Source organism: Stomoxys calcitrans, chromosome 1, assembly GCF_963082655.1.
Source record: "Stomoxys calcitrans chromosome 1, idStoCalc2.1, whole genome shotgun sequence".
NCBI lineage: Eukaryota > Metazoa > Arthropoda > Insecta > Diptera > Muscidae > Stomoxys > Stomoxys calcitrans.
This window is the reverse complement of record NC_081552.1, coordinates 202,532,224-202,548,754: the sequence shown is the minus strand read 5'-3', so window position 1 is coordinate 202,548,754 and position 16,531 is coordinate 202,532,224. Positions and strand designations below refer to the sequence as shown.

The 16,531-nt window shown below is 42.9% G+C and overlaps 1 protein-coding gene across 1 annotated transcript in view; it reads right to left on the bottom strand.

Annotated features, from left to right (window-relative positions):
* The window catches only part of LOC106086597 (vesicular glutamate transporter 2), a 355,269-nt gene extending 344,199 nt beyond the window's left edge, over positions 1-11,070 (bottom strand). Inside the window, exon 1 of the mRNA XM_059360684.1 lies at positions 11,055-11,070. The gene's annotated coding sequence lies outside the window, so the exon portion shown is untranslated. The remainder of the gene's footprint in view (positions 1-11,054) is intronic.
* Between the last annotated feature and the right edge of the window lie 5,461 nt (positions 11,071-16,531).

Below are 16,531 nucleotides of genomic sequence, written 5' to 3'. Positions count from 1 at the left end.
AAAACCATTTCAGTTCGTAGACGATTTATGGACAGAGCATTTCATTTGGAGCTTGTTTCGCTATGCTATCCATTTTGAGAAAACTAAAAAAAAATCGAAACATATTAAAATGGAAGACAGAGCAATGCAACAATTTTAGATGGTGTTGAAAGATTTGAGCCAAATGTCTGTTGTGCAAACATTGGTAAATCGGCGATTCGTATATCATGTTCAGCTGAAGACGTGAAAAGTTGTGTAGTTTTACTAAGAAAAAACAGAGATTGAAAAGATAAAATCCATCCCTTAGAGGTGACTAAGAAAATGTCTGATCTTAAGTCAGATGTCAAAGAAATTGCATAAAAAATAAGAATATATCCAAAACTTGGGAAAATCGATAGCAAATTGCAAATTTGCTTATGAATATTCCATTAAGGAATAGGGGCAAACTTCGAACGATCGGGAAAATCGATTGAATATCAATTAAATTAAATGGAAAATTAGATGTTATTCGAACCTTGACTTTTTGGACCTATGCAATATTCGTTGATCAGCGTGCCAAAAAAGCTTCCTTTAGTTTATGCGACTAATCAGACCTATAATGCTATATGGTGTTGTGGTCTGGTGGACGGCGCTTCAAAAGTCCACCTACTGCTCAACACTTAACTGGGTCCAAAGGATGTCTTTTTTGTGCATCACAGTCGCACTGAGGACGACACCATCTGATGCACTCAATTTAATGCTACATCTAATGACTCTGAATACCGAGTTAAGACTCCCGCCCCGCCCGACGGGGTAACCCTGCGGCTGTCGAAGGAGGCGAAGTACCTAGGCATAATCATCGATGCGAAACTATCCTGGAAGAGAAACACCGAGAAAAGAAGCCGTAAGGCACTGTGAGCTTTTTACTCCTGCAGGAGGATGTTCGGTAGGAAGTGGCGGGTGACTCCCATCGTGAGACCAGTACTGACCTATGGAGCACTGGTATGGTGGGACGCCATAGGGAAGAGTTCACGTTCGAGAAGGTCCAGAGACTGGCCTGCGTCAGGATCACAGCGGCTCTGAGATCCGCACCGCAGGCAGGCCTGGAGGCGGTGCTGGATATGCATCCCATTGGGGCCCATATTTGGAACTGCGCCGCCTGGGTCGCGCTTAGACTGAGAGAGCTCGGCATGCTGAAGAAGGGTGTTTGCGGCCATAGTTCGATTCTGGAGGATATCTGATTACCTGGCACCAGTGCCGACTGGAGTGAAGGCATTCGCTATTCATTTTCCTGAGAGGGTCGAATAGAGGGCGGATGGTGTACTTAAGGAGGATGAGACCTTGACCTACACAGATGGAGACAGGGCTCCAAGATGGAGTCAGGGTTCCAAGATGGAGTCAGGGTTCCAAGATGGTGTCAGGGTTCCAAGTTGGAGTCAGGGTTCCAAGTTGGAGTCAGGGCTCCAAGATGGAGTCAGGGCTCCAAGATGGAGTCAGGGCTCCAAGATGGAGTCAGGGCTCCAAGATGGAGTCAGGGCTCCAAGATGGAGTCAGGGCTCCAAGATGGAGTCAGGGCTCCAAGATGGAGTCAGGGCTCCAAGATGGAGTCAGGGCTCCAAGATGGAGTCAGGGCTCAAGGATGGAGTCAGGGCTCAAGGATGGAGTCAGGGCTCCAGGATGGAGTCAGGGCTCCAAGATGGAGTCAGGGCTCCAAGATGGAGTCAGGGCTCCAGGATGGAGTCAGGGCTCCAGGATGGAGTCAGGGCTCCAGGATGGAGTCAGGGCTCCAGGATGGAGTCAGGGCTCCAAGATGGAGTCAGGGCTCCAAGATGGAGTCAGGGCTCCAAGATGGAGTCAGGGCTCCAAGATGGAGTCAGGGCTCCAAGATGGAGTCAGGGCTCCAAGATGGAGTCAGGGCTCCAAGATGGAGTCAGGGCTCCAAGATGGAGTCAGGGCTCCAGGATGGAGTCAGGGCTCCAGGATGGAGTCAGGGCTCCAGGATGGAGTCAGGGCTCCAGGATGGAATCAGGGCTCCAGGATGGAGTCAGGGCTCCAGGATGGAGTCAGGGCTCCAGGATGGAGTCAGGGCTCCAAGATGGAGTCAGGGCTCCAAGATGGAGTCAGGGCTTCAAGATGGAGTCAGGGCTCCAAGATGGAGTCAGGGCTCCAAGATGGAGTCAGGGCTCCAAGATGGAGTCAGGGCTGCAGGATGGAGTCAGGGCTCCAGGATGGAGTCAGGGCTCCAGGATGGAGTCAGGGCTCCAGGATGGAGTCAGGGCTCCAGGATGGAGTCAGGGCTCCAAGATGGAGTCAGGGCTCCAAGATGGAGTCGGGGACTGGATTGGGATTCTAATCTGATGCACTCAATATCAGTATGTCTGAGACTGCCGGACGAGTGCACGGTCTTTCAGGCAGAGGTCTGTCCCATTGCAGTAGCCACAAGAATATTTCAGGCAAAGAGGCCTAACGCCCTCGAAATTTAGAATTTATGTAGACAGTATGGCAGCGCTCAAAGCCTTGGAGTCGAGGATGGTGAGGTCGAGATGCGTGGCGGACTGTTTGGAATCTCTGGATAGGCTCTGGGTCCACGATGTGATGCTGACATGGGTTCCTGGGCATGACGGGATTCCAGGGAATGAGAGGGCGGACAAGTGCGCCAGGAGGGGTTCGTATGCACCGGGCGGACCAGTCATCGGTCTTGTCTACATGCCATTTGGTGATCTACTAAACATAGTAGAGGGGATGGCCAAGGCGGCGTCGGCGGTGGGGTGGGACACGGTGGATGGTTGCCGGACTGCGAAGGCACTATGGCCGGTCATTGCTGGCGTTCGATAAGAGGTCGATGAGTACTTTGATCGAAAAGGTTACCCGACTACTGCAGTTTATATCTAGCGGAGATCCTTGCAATTAGGGAAGTTGTGTAATGGCTAAGATATAACGTCATTAAGACGATAGGCATAAATATCTTCTCAGATAGCCAGGCAGCCATTAAATCCCTGCAGAACGTATTTCTGAACACAAAAACCGCCCTCGACTGTCGTAGATCTCTCAACGCGATGGCTGCTCAAAATTCACCTGTTCTGGTTGCCGGGCCACAGAGACATCCCAGGGAATTGCAAAGCGGACGAGCTTGCGAGACTAGGAACTACCCTACACTTTGCAAGGATACTGGAATCTGTGGGTATGCCTAAGCTAAGTTTTCAGGTCCAGGCCCGAAGGACCACGAATGATAGATGGTCACAAAGAGGGGGCTGTGAGCATTCCATAACTATGTGGCCTAATTCAGACTCGAAGAGTTCTACTGCTTTGCTGTCATTGGCTAGAACAGATATCAATGTATCCGTCATGACAGGTCACTATCTAATCGGAAAACATGCTGATAGACTGAAGGTTGGCTGCAATGACTTTTGCAGAAGCTGTAAGGGCATCGAGGAAGAAGAGACTATAGAACATCTGCTGTGTGTGTGTGTGCTCGGCACTAACAGTCAGAAGGAGTTCCACTTAAGGTTCTCATTTCTTTGAGAATCTGTCTGAGATCGGTTTATATGGAAGCTATATCAGGTTATAGACCGATTTTGACCTTACTTGGCACAGTTGTTAAAAGTCAAAAGAGAACACCATGTGCAAAGAGGGGGCTATGAGCATTCCAATACTATGTGGTCCAATCTAGACTTGAAGAGGTCTACCGGTTTGCTGTCGCTGGCTAAAACAAACATTTCAGTCATTGTGTCTGTCATGACAGGCCACTGTCTGATCGAAAAACAAGCCAACAGATTGAAGGATGCAAGTAACGACTTTTACCGAAGCTGTGAGGACGTCGAGACTATAGAACATCTGCTGTGTGTGTGTGTCCCGTGCAAGCAGTTAGAATGAGTACCACTTTAGGTTCTCATTTCTTTGAGAATTTGTCGAATTTAGCGGGTGTGAACATTAGCAACTTGTTGGGCTTTTTAAAGCGATCTGGGTGGTTCAGCGGTAGGAACTAGAAGGCATCTTCCTTCTTCTGTTCCTGTGGTATCACAATGAATGAAAACTTCGAAGTGAGTCTGATGGCAGACTGCCACCTCAACCTAACCTTATCGGACTAATCTAAAGCGAGAGCTTATGATGTGCGAATTTTGTCTATCCCTATCCCTTAAAAAAAACCTTACTTCTGCAAAATGTTACACATCCATCTTCATGACAATTATAGAGTTAAAAACGTGTTATAGCGTTTTTATCCCTTCCAAGTATCTTAACCGACTTTCACGTTCAAACAGCATCTAATTATCTGAGTCGGTTTAATTTTATACTCGGCACGTGCCTACCCAATCTGAAGGTTTCCACACTGAGAGTTCGTTGCTATTGGACCTTATCTGCATATGCGCAGCCATCAAAGGAGAACATATGGCGAGAGCACTCGCAACATCCACTTATTTTGTAGTTTACCGAAAAACCCCCCAGATGACAAATCCCGATAGTCCATAGTCTGAATTTTTATGACATACATAAAATTCTCAAATATAATGCAGGTTCCATTCGTTCGTACGTTCATTTATTCGTTGCCTTAATTTGCACACAATACGAGCTTGTGTGTCTCTAACACTCTAATCAGGGAACATAAAGAAGTCGATTTATTATTTTCAGTTCGTTAGAAAAACATGCAAAAATAAAATAAAGGCGAGCATATGGACACACTCACGCCATGCCTATGTGTCATTGATTCACAAGCAACTTAAGTGGCGGTCGGTCGTCTAATTTATGAACTCATTTCTTTTAGAGGATGTTAATGAAGAGATCGAAAAGAAAATATTTCCTGTGTAGTCGGCATGACGAAAGAGCCAAGCTTATTGACAGAGTAATAAAAATGAAAATTGTATGAAATTCATAAAAACTGTATCAGTTTTCTGGGTATGAGGTAATCAATAGATGCAAACTGATTTCTATAGGCCATGGTAAAAAAAACACTGTGCTACACGCACAAAAAATCAAGATGCATAACAAACAGTGGCAAACAGATACTTGAAATATTTGTTGCTAAATCTGAACCGATTTTTCTGCAAAATCACAATCAAACATCCTTGATCTTAAATAGTGAAATGGGTGAATATTGTGTTTATGTCACCTCACGATTTTGTGGCTTGATAAGTTCGCTCTTACACTTCCTATACGACACTTCCTTACGCCATGCGTCACACAGTGGGATAGAATCGAAATATAGTAAAAAAAAAAGTAAAAAGGTGTTAAGTTTGGCCGGGTCTAACTACCACCTCGGGTATATATGTAAACCACCTTTCGTCATAATCCGGTGTAAAATGCATAATTTATGCCCCCATAGCAGCTTTATCGAAATATGGTCCGATTTGGACCAAATTCGATACGAATTTAGAGAGGTCTAATAAGTTGTTAAATTTTGTAGAACAAAATATTGGTCTCTTTGGTAGACATATCCAAATATAAACCGATCTGAACCATATACGACAGGGATATCGAAAAGATAACATAAGTCACTATTTAAAATATCAGCGAATTCGGATATCCAAATCTGAACCGATCTGCGCCAAATTAAAGAGAGAGATGTCGAAGTGCCTAACACAACTCACTGTTCCAAATTTCGGCGAAATCGAACAATAAATGCGCCTTTTATGGATCCCAGACCTTAAATCGAAAGATCGGTCTATATGGCAGCTATATCCAAATCTGAACCGATCTGTGCCATATTCCAGGAAGATGTCGAGGGGTCTAACGCAACACACTGTTCCAAATTTCGGTAACATCGTATAATAAATGCGCCTTTTATGGGCCCAAAACCTTTAATCGAGAGATCGGTCTATATGACAGCTGTATATAAATCTTTTCCAACCTAGGCCAAAATGAAGATGGATGTCGAAGCTCCTAACACAACTCACTGTCCCAAATTTCGGCGAAATCGGATAATAGACGCGCCTTTTATGGGCCCAAAACCCTAAATCGAGAGATCAGTCTATATGGCAGCCTCACTAAAATATCAGCGAATTCGGATATCCAAATCTGAACCGATCTGCGCCAAATTGAAGAGAGATGTCGAAGTGCCTAACACAACTCACTGTTCCAAATTTCCGCGAAATCGAACAATAAATGCGCCTTTTATGGATCCCAGACCTTAAAGACCGAAAGATCGGTCTATATGGCAGCTATATCCAAATCTGAACCGATCTGTGCCATATTCCAGGAAGATGTCGAGGGGTCTAACGCAACACACTGTTCCAAATTTCGGTAACATCGTATAATAAATGCGCCTTTTATGGGCCCAAAACCTTTAATCGAGAGATCGGTCTATATGACAGCTGTATATAAATCTTTTCCAACCTAGGCCAAAATGAAGATGGATGTCGAAGCTCCTAACACAACTCACTGTCCCAAATTTCGGCGAAATCGGATAATAGACGCGCCTTTTATGGGCCCAAAACCCTAAATCGAGAGATCGGTCTATATGGCAGCTATATCCAAATCTGGACCTATCTGGGCCAAATTGATGAAGGACATCGACTGGCCTCACACAACTCACTGTCCAAAATGTTGGCAAAATCGAACAATAAATGCGCCTTTTATTGGCCCAAGACCTTAAACCGAGATATCGGCTTATATGGCAGCTATATCCAAATCTGTACCGATCTGGGCCAAATTGAAGAAGGACATCGACTGGTCTCACACAACTCACTGTACCAAATTTCGGCGAGATTGGACAATAAGTGCGCTTTTCATGGGCCCAAGAACTTAAATCGAGAGATCGGTCTATATGGCAGCTATATCCAAATTTGGACCGATCTGGGTCAAATTGCAGAAGAATGTCGAAGGACCTAACACAACTCACTGTCCCAAATTTTATTACAATCGGAAAATAAATGCGCCTTTTATGGGCCCAACACCTTAAATCGAGAGATCGGTTTCTATGGCAGCTATATCCAAATCTGAACCGATCTGAGCCAAATTGAAAAAAACGTTGTCCAAGAGCCTAACATAACTCACTGTCCCAAATTTTATCACAATCGGAGAATAAATGCGCCTTTTATGGGCCCAAGACCTTAAATCGAGAGATCGGTTTCTATGGCAGCTATATCCAAATCTGAACCGATCTGAGCCAAATTGAAAAACGTTGTTCAAGAGCCTAACATAACTCACGGTCTCGAATTTTATCACAGTCGGAAAATAAATGCGCCTTCTATGGGACCAACACCTTATATCGAGAGATCGGTCTCTATGACAGCTATATCCAAATCTGGACCGATCTGGGCCAAATTGAAGAGGGACATTAACTGTCCAAATGTTGGCAAAATCGGACAATAAATGCGCCTTTTATGGGCCAACACCTTAAATCGAGCGATCGGTTATGTGGGAGCTATGTCCTATAGCTATATATGGACCTATCTGGCCGAAAATGCAGAAAGATGTCGAGGGGCCTGACACAACTCACTGTTCCATATTTCAGCGAAATCGTATAATAAATGTGAGTTTTATAGGCCTAAGACCCTAAATCGGCGGATCGGTCTATATGTGGGCTATATCTAAATATATTCCAATCCAAATCATATTTGGGTCCTATATAGGGAGGCCTAGAAATCCTCACCTTTTAAAATTGGAGCGAAATCGGGTAATTAATAAAGCTTTTATGGGCTGTAGACCTTAAATCGAGAGATCGGTCTATATGGCAGCTATATCTACATATAGTCCGATCTGAACCATATTTGGGTTGGATGTAGGAAGACTTAAAATAACTCACCGTATCAAATTTCAGCGAAATCAGGTAATACATAAAGCTTTTATGGCCTTCAGACCCTTTATCGGGATGTTTGGAGGCTTAAAACTGCGCACTATTCCAAATTTCAGCGAAATCGGATAAAGCTTTTATAGGCTTCAGACCCCCTTATAGGCAGATCGGTTTATATGAAGGCTATATTCAAATATAGTCCATTTCGAATCATATTTGGGTCCTATATTGGGAGGGCTAAAAATCCTCACCGTTTCAAATTTCAGCGAAATCGGGTAATAAATAAAGCTTTTATGAGCTTCTGACTCCTTATAGGCAGATCGGTCTATATGGCAGCTATATCTAAATATAGTCCGATTTGAACCATATTTTGTTCAGATATCTGGAGGCTTAAAATAACCCACAGTTGCAAATGAGTGATAACAACAGACGAGAGGACAGACGGACAGGCACACGGACATCTTTAAATCGTCTTGGAATTTTACGACGATCCGAAATATATATACATTGTACGGTCGGAAATCGATATTTCGATGTGATGCAAACGGAATGACTAAATTTATATTCCCCCTATCCTACGCTGGTGGGTATAAAAAAACATATATTGGGTTGCCCAAAAGGTAATTGCGGATTTTTTATATAGTCGGCGTTGACAAATTTTTTCACAGCTTGTGACTCTGTAATTGCATTCTTTCTTCTGTCAGTTATCAGCTGTTACTTTTAGCTTGCTTTAGAAAAAAAGTGTAAAAAAGTATATTTGATTAAAGCTCATTCTAAGTTTTATTAAAAATGCATTTACCATCTTTTAAAAAATCCGCAATTACTTTTTGGGCAACCCAATATATATAGAGTTTGTTGGCTCTCACACCGGAATGATGAAATGAAATAGTATGTCCCTCATCCTATGGTGTAGGGTATAAAAACTTCAAAGGGTCTTTCGTTCCCATGTGAACAACATTGACAATGATTCACTTGCATTTGGTGTTCTTCGCCAAATGTGGATTTTCATTAGAAAAATTAAATAAAACTAAATATTTGCGAATTTATTGAGTGCAGTCCTATCTCCTGCCCTGTCAATGGGATGGGCTGAATTGGTCACTTGTGTTCATATTGTCAGCAAAAATTATTAATAATGACAATATTTGATTATGGATGGTGTCAATGGCTTTAGTTGTGTGATTTATGGTCATTAAAAGCATAACTGAATCATTCCAAAAGGTAGGGATTGTGTGCTCGATTTATGTTCACACTTGAACCAGAATGCTATCAGACCGCACAACATGTGGTGAGCGCAGGGCAATCATTTGCACTGGACAGCGGACATCATCACAAAGTCTCACATCAAAGAAATAAAAACGCTGCTTGCACAGAGGGGACAATCGAAGACCTTTCTTCGCTTTCCATAGATGTTTGGTATTCCGTTGGAATTATTGCATATTAAGGGGGGTTAATAAAACGCGCTGGCGGATGTATTAGAGAAGTACAAGGCAGATATTACCGCCCTACAGGAAGTGCGATGGACTGGGAATGGCGTCACTACAACACCAAACGGTGACTAACTATGCTATAGCAGCCATAACAAGAGGCATGAATTTGGCTGTGGCTGATTTGTGGTTAGTCGGAGACTGAAACACCTTGTCTCAGATTTACTCCGGTGGATGAGAGGCTAGCCACAATCCATGTAAAAGCCAAATTCTTCAACATCAGCCTAGCGCATGCCCCGACGGAAGACAAAGACGAGCAGACCAAGGATATTTTCTACGTGCGCCTAGAGAGAGAATATGAACGCTGCCCCGCCCATGATATTAGAATCGTTCTGGGAGATTTTAATGCGAAAATAGGGAAGGAAGACTTTTTGGTCCAACAGTCGGAAAGTTTAGCCTCCTCGAGATAACGTCCAGTAATGGGTTGAGGCTGATAGATTTCGCCGCGGCAAAAAACATGGTAGTTAGTAGCACGAGATTTCAACATAAAAATATTCACAAAGCCACGTGGCTGTCACCCGATCAAAACACGAGAAACCAAATTGATCACGTTTTGATCACGTTGTGATAGATGGAAGGCATTCATCCAGCGTGTCAGATGTACGATCGATCCGTGGAGCGAATATAGATTCGGATCATTACCTTGTTGCAGCAAAGGTTCGCACCCGTTTGAACATGGCGAGGGAAGTACGATCTGACACTGCACGGAAGCTGGACATTGAAAAGATGCAGACACAACAAATGGCAGCGGCATACTCCACTCGACTGACCCAACTGCTTGATGAAAGCACTCCTTGTTCCGATGATATAAAGGCGCAGTGGCAAACTATTGCCCACTCCATGGAAAATGCCGCGAAATCCGTACTTGGGTACCGGAAACCTCCTCCAAGAAACCCATGGTACGACCAAGAGTGTCGAGAAGCTAGTGAAGCCAAGAATGAGGCTTATAGAGCAACCCTGCAATCAACGCGACAGATGATGGAGAGAGGAGAATCGTCTATTACGCAGAAAGAAAAAGGAAATGCAATGATGTGAGTGTGAGCAAATTGAGATGTACAGGAGTCAGAATGAAGTCCGGAAATTCTACCAAAGAATTAAACACCAAACCGATGGCTTTGGTGCAGGCACATCCTCCAGCAGAGACAAAGAAGGAAATCTGGTAACTGAAACAGATTGCATGCTGAGGATATGGAAAGAACATTTTACCCAACTGCTAGTGTCCGACGTTGGTGGCGAAGAGGATACCGCAGAACCAATCCCTGATGATGGTATAGAATGTTTACCTCCTAGTCAGAATGTGGTCCAAGTAGCAGTGGCCCGACTAAAGAACAACAAGGCAGCAGGAGCCGACGGGTGACCCGCTGAACTATTTAAGACCGGAGGCGACACGCTGATAAGGCGCATGCATCAGCTTATCTGCGCAATCTGGCTAGAAGATCGCATACCCGATGATATGAACCTCAGCATACTATGTCTCTAAACTAAAATCCTAAACCGAGCCTCTCGACTTGAGAACATATATATGCCCGCCTTTGCCCAAAAATTAATTCTAGAAATTAGGATTTTCCAAGTTGAGAGGCGCCGATAAGGTCTTGATTTTAGATTCATGGGTTCTTGCATTAATTTCTTACAATTTTATGTACATACAGTTTTTGCTATACAATTTAGAATTTTTATTTCATCCACACAAATCAACCCACCCTAATGTACATGCTCCTGATTTTATTTGATTAATGGTGATTATGAAAATTCCCAGTAAATTAAATATTGGCTTGGTGCATATTCATGATTAATAACCAAGAACAAACGCATGTGATTTTGAGATCAAAATAAATATTTGCAAAAATAATGAAGGATTTTAAAAACAAATTTTATAATATACATACCTTATGGAGCGGCAAATTTTTGTTTGCCTAGAAACAAAAATACAAAAATTAGAAAGGTTATAATTACAGAAATAAAATAGTAAATATTAAGCAGTTAATAATATTATTTGAGTAGAAATTACACAAATTACAAAAAAAAAAAAAATAAAAAAAAAACAAGTAAGAGCGAGCTAAGTTCGGCCAGGCCGAATATTATATACCCTCCACCATGGATCGCATTTGTCGAGTTTTTTACGCGGTATCTCTTTTTAAGCAAACAAAGAATAATCAATAAGAACTGTTATGCTATTGGAGGTATATCAAGTTATAGTTCGATTCGGACCATAAATGAATGCTGAACATTCTAGAAGTCATTGTGTAATATTTCAGTTCATTGGGATAAGAAGTGCGCCTTGTAGGGGCTCAAGAACCAAAATCGAGAGATCGGTTTATATGGGAGCTGTATCCAGCTATGGCTCGATTCAGACCATATTAAAAGCGTATGTTGAAGGTCATGGAAGAAGCCCTTGTACAAAATTTCTGCCATATCGGATGAGTAATGCGCCCTCTAGAGGCTCAAGAAGTCAATATCACAGAACGGTTTATATGGCAGCTATATCAGGTTAAGTATCGATTTGCGCCATACTTAGCACAGTTGTTGGAAGTCAAAACGAAACATCTCATGCAAAATTTCAGACAAATCGGATATGAATTGCGCCCTCTAGAGGCTCAAGAAGTCAAGACCCCAGATCGGTTTATACGGCAGCTTTATCGGGATATAGACTGATTCAGACCGTACTTAGCACAATTGTTGGATGTGATGCAAAGACACCACGTGCACAATTACAGACAAATCGGATAAGAATTGCGCCCTCACGCGCACGAAGTCAAGACCCAAGATCGGTTTATATGGCAGGTATGTCAAATCATGGACCGATTTGGCCCATTTACAATCCCAACCGACCTACACAAACAAAAAATGTTTGTGCAAAATTTCAAGCGGTTTGTCTGCGCCCCACCTCAAAAACCTACCAAATATATATATATATATACCAATCACGACAATATGGGACTCAAAAGAAAGGTATTTAGGACCAAGTGTTTGGGGGACCACCCCAACCCCCAAAACACCAATTAATCGGACTTATTTACCCACCATGGCAATATGGGGCTCAAATGAAAGGTATTTGCGAGTAAATTTGGGACAAAGCTTCTGGGGGTCCAACCATTCCCCAAAACACCCCCTCGGCTCGGCCGAACTTAATGCCTTTTTCCTTGTTGGGTTTTAGGGGCACTTAAATCTGCAAGGCAATGCTGCAGAAAGTGTGCCAAAATTTGTCGTAATCCGCCTTCCTTTTGTTCAGCTGAGGGACTACTTTTGCGGTATTTTCGCAAAGGCTTAAGTAAATGTTGCCGTGATCAGATAAGCTGTGGTCATTCAACACTTCCCAGTCACATATACTTTCGCTGATATTGTCCGATCTGTTGCTGGTAATACAGGACGGTTCATTTCCTTAATAGCAAATCGCCACATTATACCTAATTCGATGAGTACCTCACACCTTTGGTCCTTTTTTAAACTTTTCCATATCTAGTTGTTGTTGTTCTTGTTGTTGTTGTAGCCACATTTGTATGTGGAGGTGGTGATCCAAGTCAAATGCTTATAAGAGTTTCGGTCTATGCGACCGATCGCCGCGAGAACATGGTGGCCAGTGACTATGCAAAGGCGCATATCGAGCATCATAGGCACTCAGTACTTAAGCAACAGCCGATGCCTACCCGGCCTCTCACAGAGACTCTCCCCTCGATACCGCTGATTTCACAATCTGCAATCTGTGAACGCACCCGGTAGCTCCTAGCTTAGCTTCTCGCAATAACGAAGAACACCACACAGAATGGAGCTCAACGTTCCAAACTGTGTGGTGCCGGGTCTGGTGATGTGCATTAGCATCAAATCCTACAATGAGGATATTTGTCACTGTAAAAACGGCTTCAATTAAGGATCGAAGGCGGCATCTCTGAATCGTGTGCCATAGATAGTGAAATGAAGTAGCCAGCTGAATCTGCAGGCAGAACATATTTACACTACTCTTGGCTAGAATGAAGGCACCCATGATCTATGGATAAGGGCAACGTCAAATCCTCTGGCAATCAGATGAATCATTATTGCTGACTAAGCTTCTTTACAATGGTGAAGTTTAATCTGCAGAAACCGGACCATAGATCCATTACATATTGTCATGAGAAGTTTTCTAACGCATTAATGGCTCTTGAGAACCACCCCTCCCCGGAGTGTTGGTTCCTTGAGTTGATGGCGATATCTTTGTCGATGCATCCCCTGAAGTTGCCTGATTAAATCGGATGACCCAGCCACACAGCCCAGTCCAGCCCGTTTTGATGTTTCCCCTCCTCCATCGATTGAAGCAGAGGGGTTTACGGCTTTCTTCAAACCGCCAGACTTTAAAGAGAAATCTTTGGGAACAACTGCCGAGCCCTCTCTTGATTTCCCAACCCTCTATATCCTCTCCACCTTTATATCCCACGGATACAACTCCTTTCGATTTGTTAAACTTATGGCGAATACAGTACCTCTGCGATTTGCATCAGCCTCATTCAATCTACCCATCCTTCAGTCATTGCTTGAATGTTTGGGATTTCAGTTCCTCAATCTCAGAAGTATGGATTCAGGATCTGAATAACTAGTTGGTACTCATGCCTGTGAAATTATTCGAAAATTTTTAACTTCTTTCTTGACTAAATCCAATGTTACTCATGGATCTCACCAATCGTTTTTAGGGCACAACGATAAATGTCAATTGAATGTTGATCTCCCAAAGCTATTTACTAAGGCTCTTCTAAAATGTAGGTTAACATCAAAAATAATCATGCTGCCACCTTAAACAAGGAAAATCTTGTTTAAAACCCTCTCCCCCTATGAGCTATGCAAACGCATTTCTCAATGGACAATTGCAAGTCAATCGGCTCACCCATCCACCCAAATTACCCATTTCATGGCAAATATTTAGCATCACTGTATTGTTATGCTTTGAGCTCTGGCCACTGCCAGTCTTCGTATAGCTCAAATGTTTGATTGTTTGCTCAAACATTGGACATAACCATAATTGTGCCATTGAACGTTTTTCGTACTTGCAACGACGTTCAGTGTAACAATTACTGGCCAATGATCAGACATACGATAGTTGGAATTTGTGGCATGTAACCACAATGTCACAGATAAACCATATGTGGGATACAATGCGAGGCGAGCTTCAAATGTACAGATGCAACTGATGGACAGAAACAGACACAGACACAATGCGACACCCAAATGAGCAGAGGCATATGCGCATATGGACGTTCCCTCTGCTTCATCATCAAAGATAATCTAAGCAGGTTGCACTAAGCTTAATAACCTTTGCGAGTATCTTTACCACACCAGTACTTTAGTAAGGCATTGGCATTTTCAAGGGATTTTTGGTCAAATCTCTTCGTTAGTCTGTCTGGTGTATATTGGAGAGCTCATGTGAAGTTATAAGGGTGGTGATCAGAAACATGTTGGCTTTTGAAGTTTATAGACTACTATATACTATAGGGATTTTACAATAAGAGAGCTACAAAAGTTGTGGATATCATCAATGAAATTCTATATATCTGTGAAAGTACGTTTGATGCCATTATGTATGGAACTCATTTTTCTTTAACATGGCCACAACACGTTTTCCAAACTTGGTTTCCAATAAATTGATATCGATATGTAATGAGTATACGAGTACATATTCCGATCATCTTGACATTCTGAGTCAATCTAGCCAAGTCCGTCCGTCTATCGATAACACAATCCCATGGCAGTCAGTTGTACGTACCCCATTGACCCGATGGAATCCGTGATCGGCAAGGGCTGCCGCCTCGGTGTACAATACACTGCTACAACAACAACAACGATAGCGTTCGAACGATTAAAGATACACGTTTGAAATTTAGCACAGATATTTCTTATCGATGTAGGTCGTTGGGAATTGCAAATGGGCCATATCGGTTAAGATTTGTATATAGCCCCCATATAAACCGGACCCCAATTTTGACTCCTTGATCTCAATTATCATCCGATTTGGCTGAAATTTACCACAAGGACTTCCGTTCTGACGTCCAACATCAGTGCAGAGTATGATCAGAATCGGTCTAAAAACTGATATAGCCTCCATAAAACAATCCCGGAATTGATTTATTGAGCCCCTCGAAGCCTCAGCTGTCGTACGATGTGACTGAAATTTGACACAAAGACTTTCGTTCTGACGTCCAACATCATTGTAGAGTATGATCCGAATCGGTCTATAAACTGATATAGCCTCCATGAAAATCGATCCCCGGATTTGACTTATTGAGCCCCAGGAGCCTCATCTTTCATACGATCCGATTAAAATTTGGCACAAATACTGTCCTTCTGACGTCTAACATCAGTGCCAAGTATGATCTGAATCGGTCTATATACTGATATAACCCCCATGTAAACCGATCTCCGGATATGACTTCTTGAGCCCCTAGAGATCTCAATTTTCATCAAATTTGGCTGAATTTTGGCACAAAGACTTTCGTTTTGACGTCCAATATCGGTGCCAAATATGATTTGAATCGGTCTATATACTGATATAGCCTCCATGAAAATCGATCCCCAGATTTGACTTCTTGAGCCCATAGAGGTCTCAATTTTCATCTCATTTGGCTGAAGTTTGTCATAACTTCCGTTCTGACATCCAACATCAGTGTCGAATATGATCCGAATCGGCCAACATACTGATAACCGATCCCCTGACTTGAACTCTTGAGCTCCAAGAGATTTCAATTTTCATTCGATTTTTCTGAAATTTGCCACAAGGACTTCCGTTCTGACGTTCAAAATCAGTGCCGAATATGATTCAAATCGGGCTATATACTGATATCGCCTCCATACAAACCGATCCCTGGAATTGACTTCCTCAGCACCTAGACGTCTCAGTTTTCATCCGATTTGAAATTTAGCACAAAAACTTCTGCTATGACTTACAGCGTACGTGCCAAGCATGATTCGAATCAGGGCAGTATAGCCCCTATGTAAACCGATGCTCAGATTTGACTTCTTGACCTTCTGGAGGCCGCAATTTTCACTTCATTTGGCGAAAAATTTGACACGAAGACTTCCAAGGTCTGTTCCAAGAATGCTCCGTATCGGTCTATATACTGATATAGGCCCCTTAAATTCCGATTCCCTGATATGACTACTTCAGACTATAGCAGCCACAACCAATTCCCGATTTAATTGTACAAATTTGAATACGAAGTGAGTAAGTAAAGGCAAATTTTTAGTTGGTGGATAACAACGATTCAGCCCGTCCAAACTTTTTTACCTGTTATTTGTCAAAAACATGCGTAATTATCGACATGGAGCCCACCCTGACGCAGACGTTGGCATGTCCGCCTATGACACCAGACGCTTGGGTTAATATCCCGGCGTGAAATTTTTC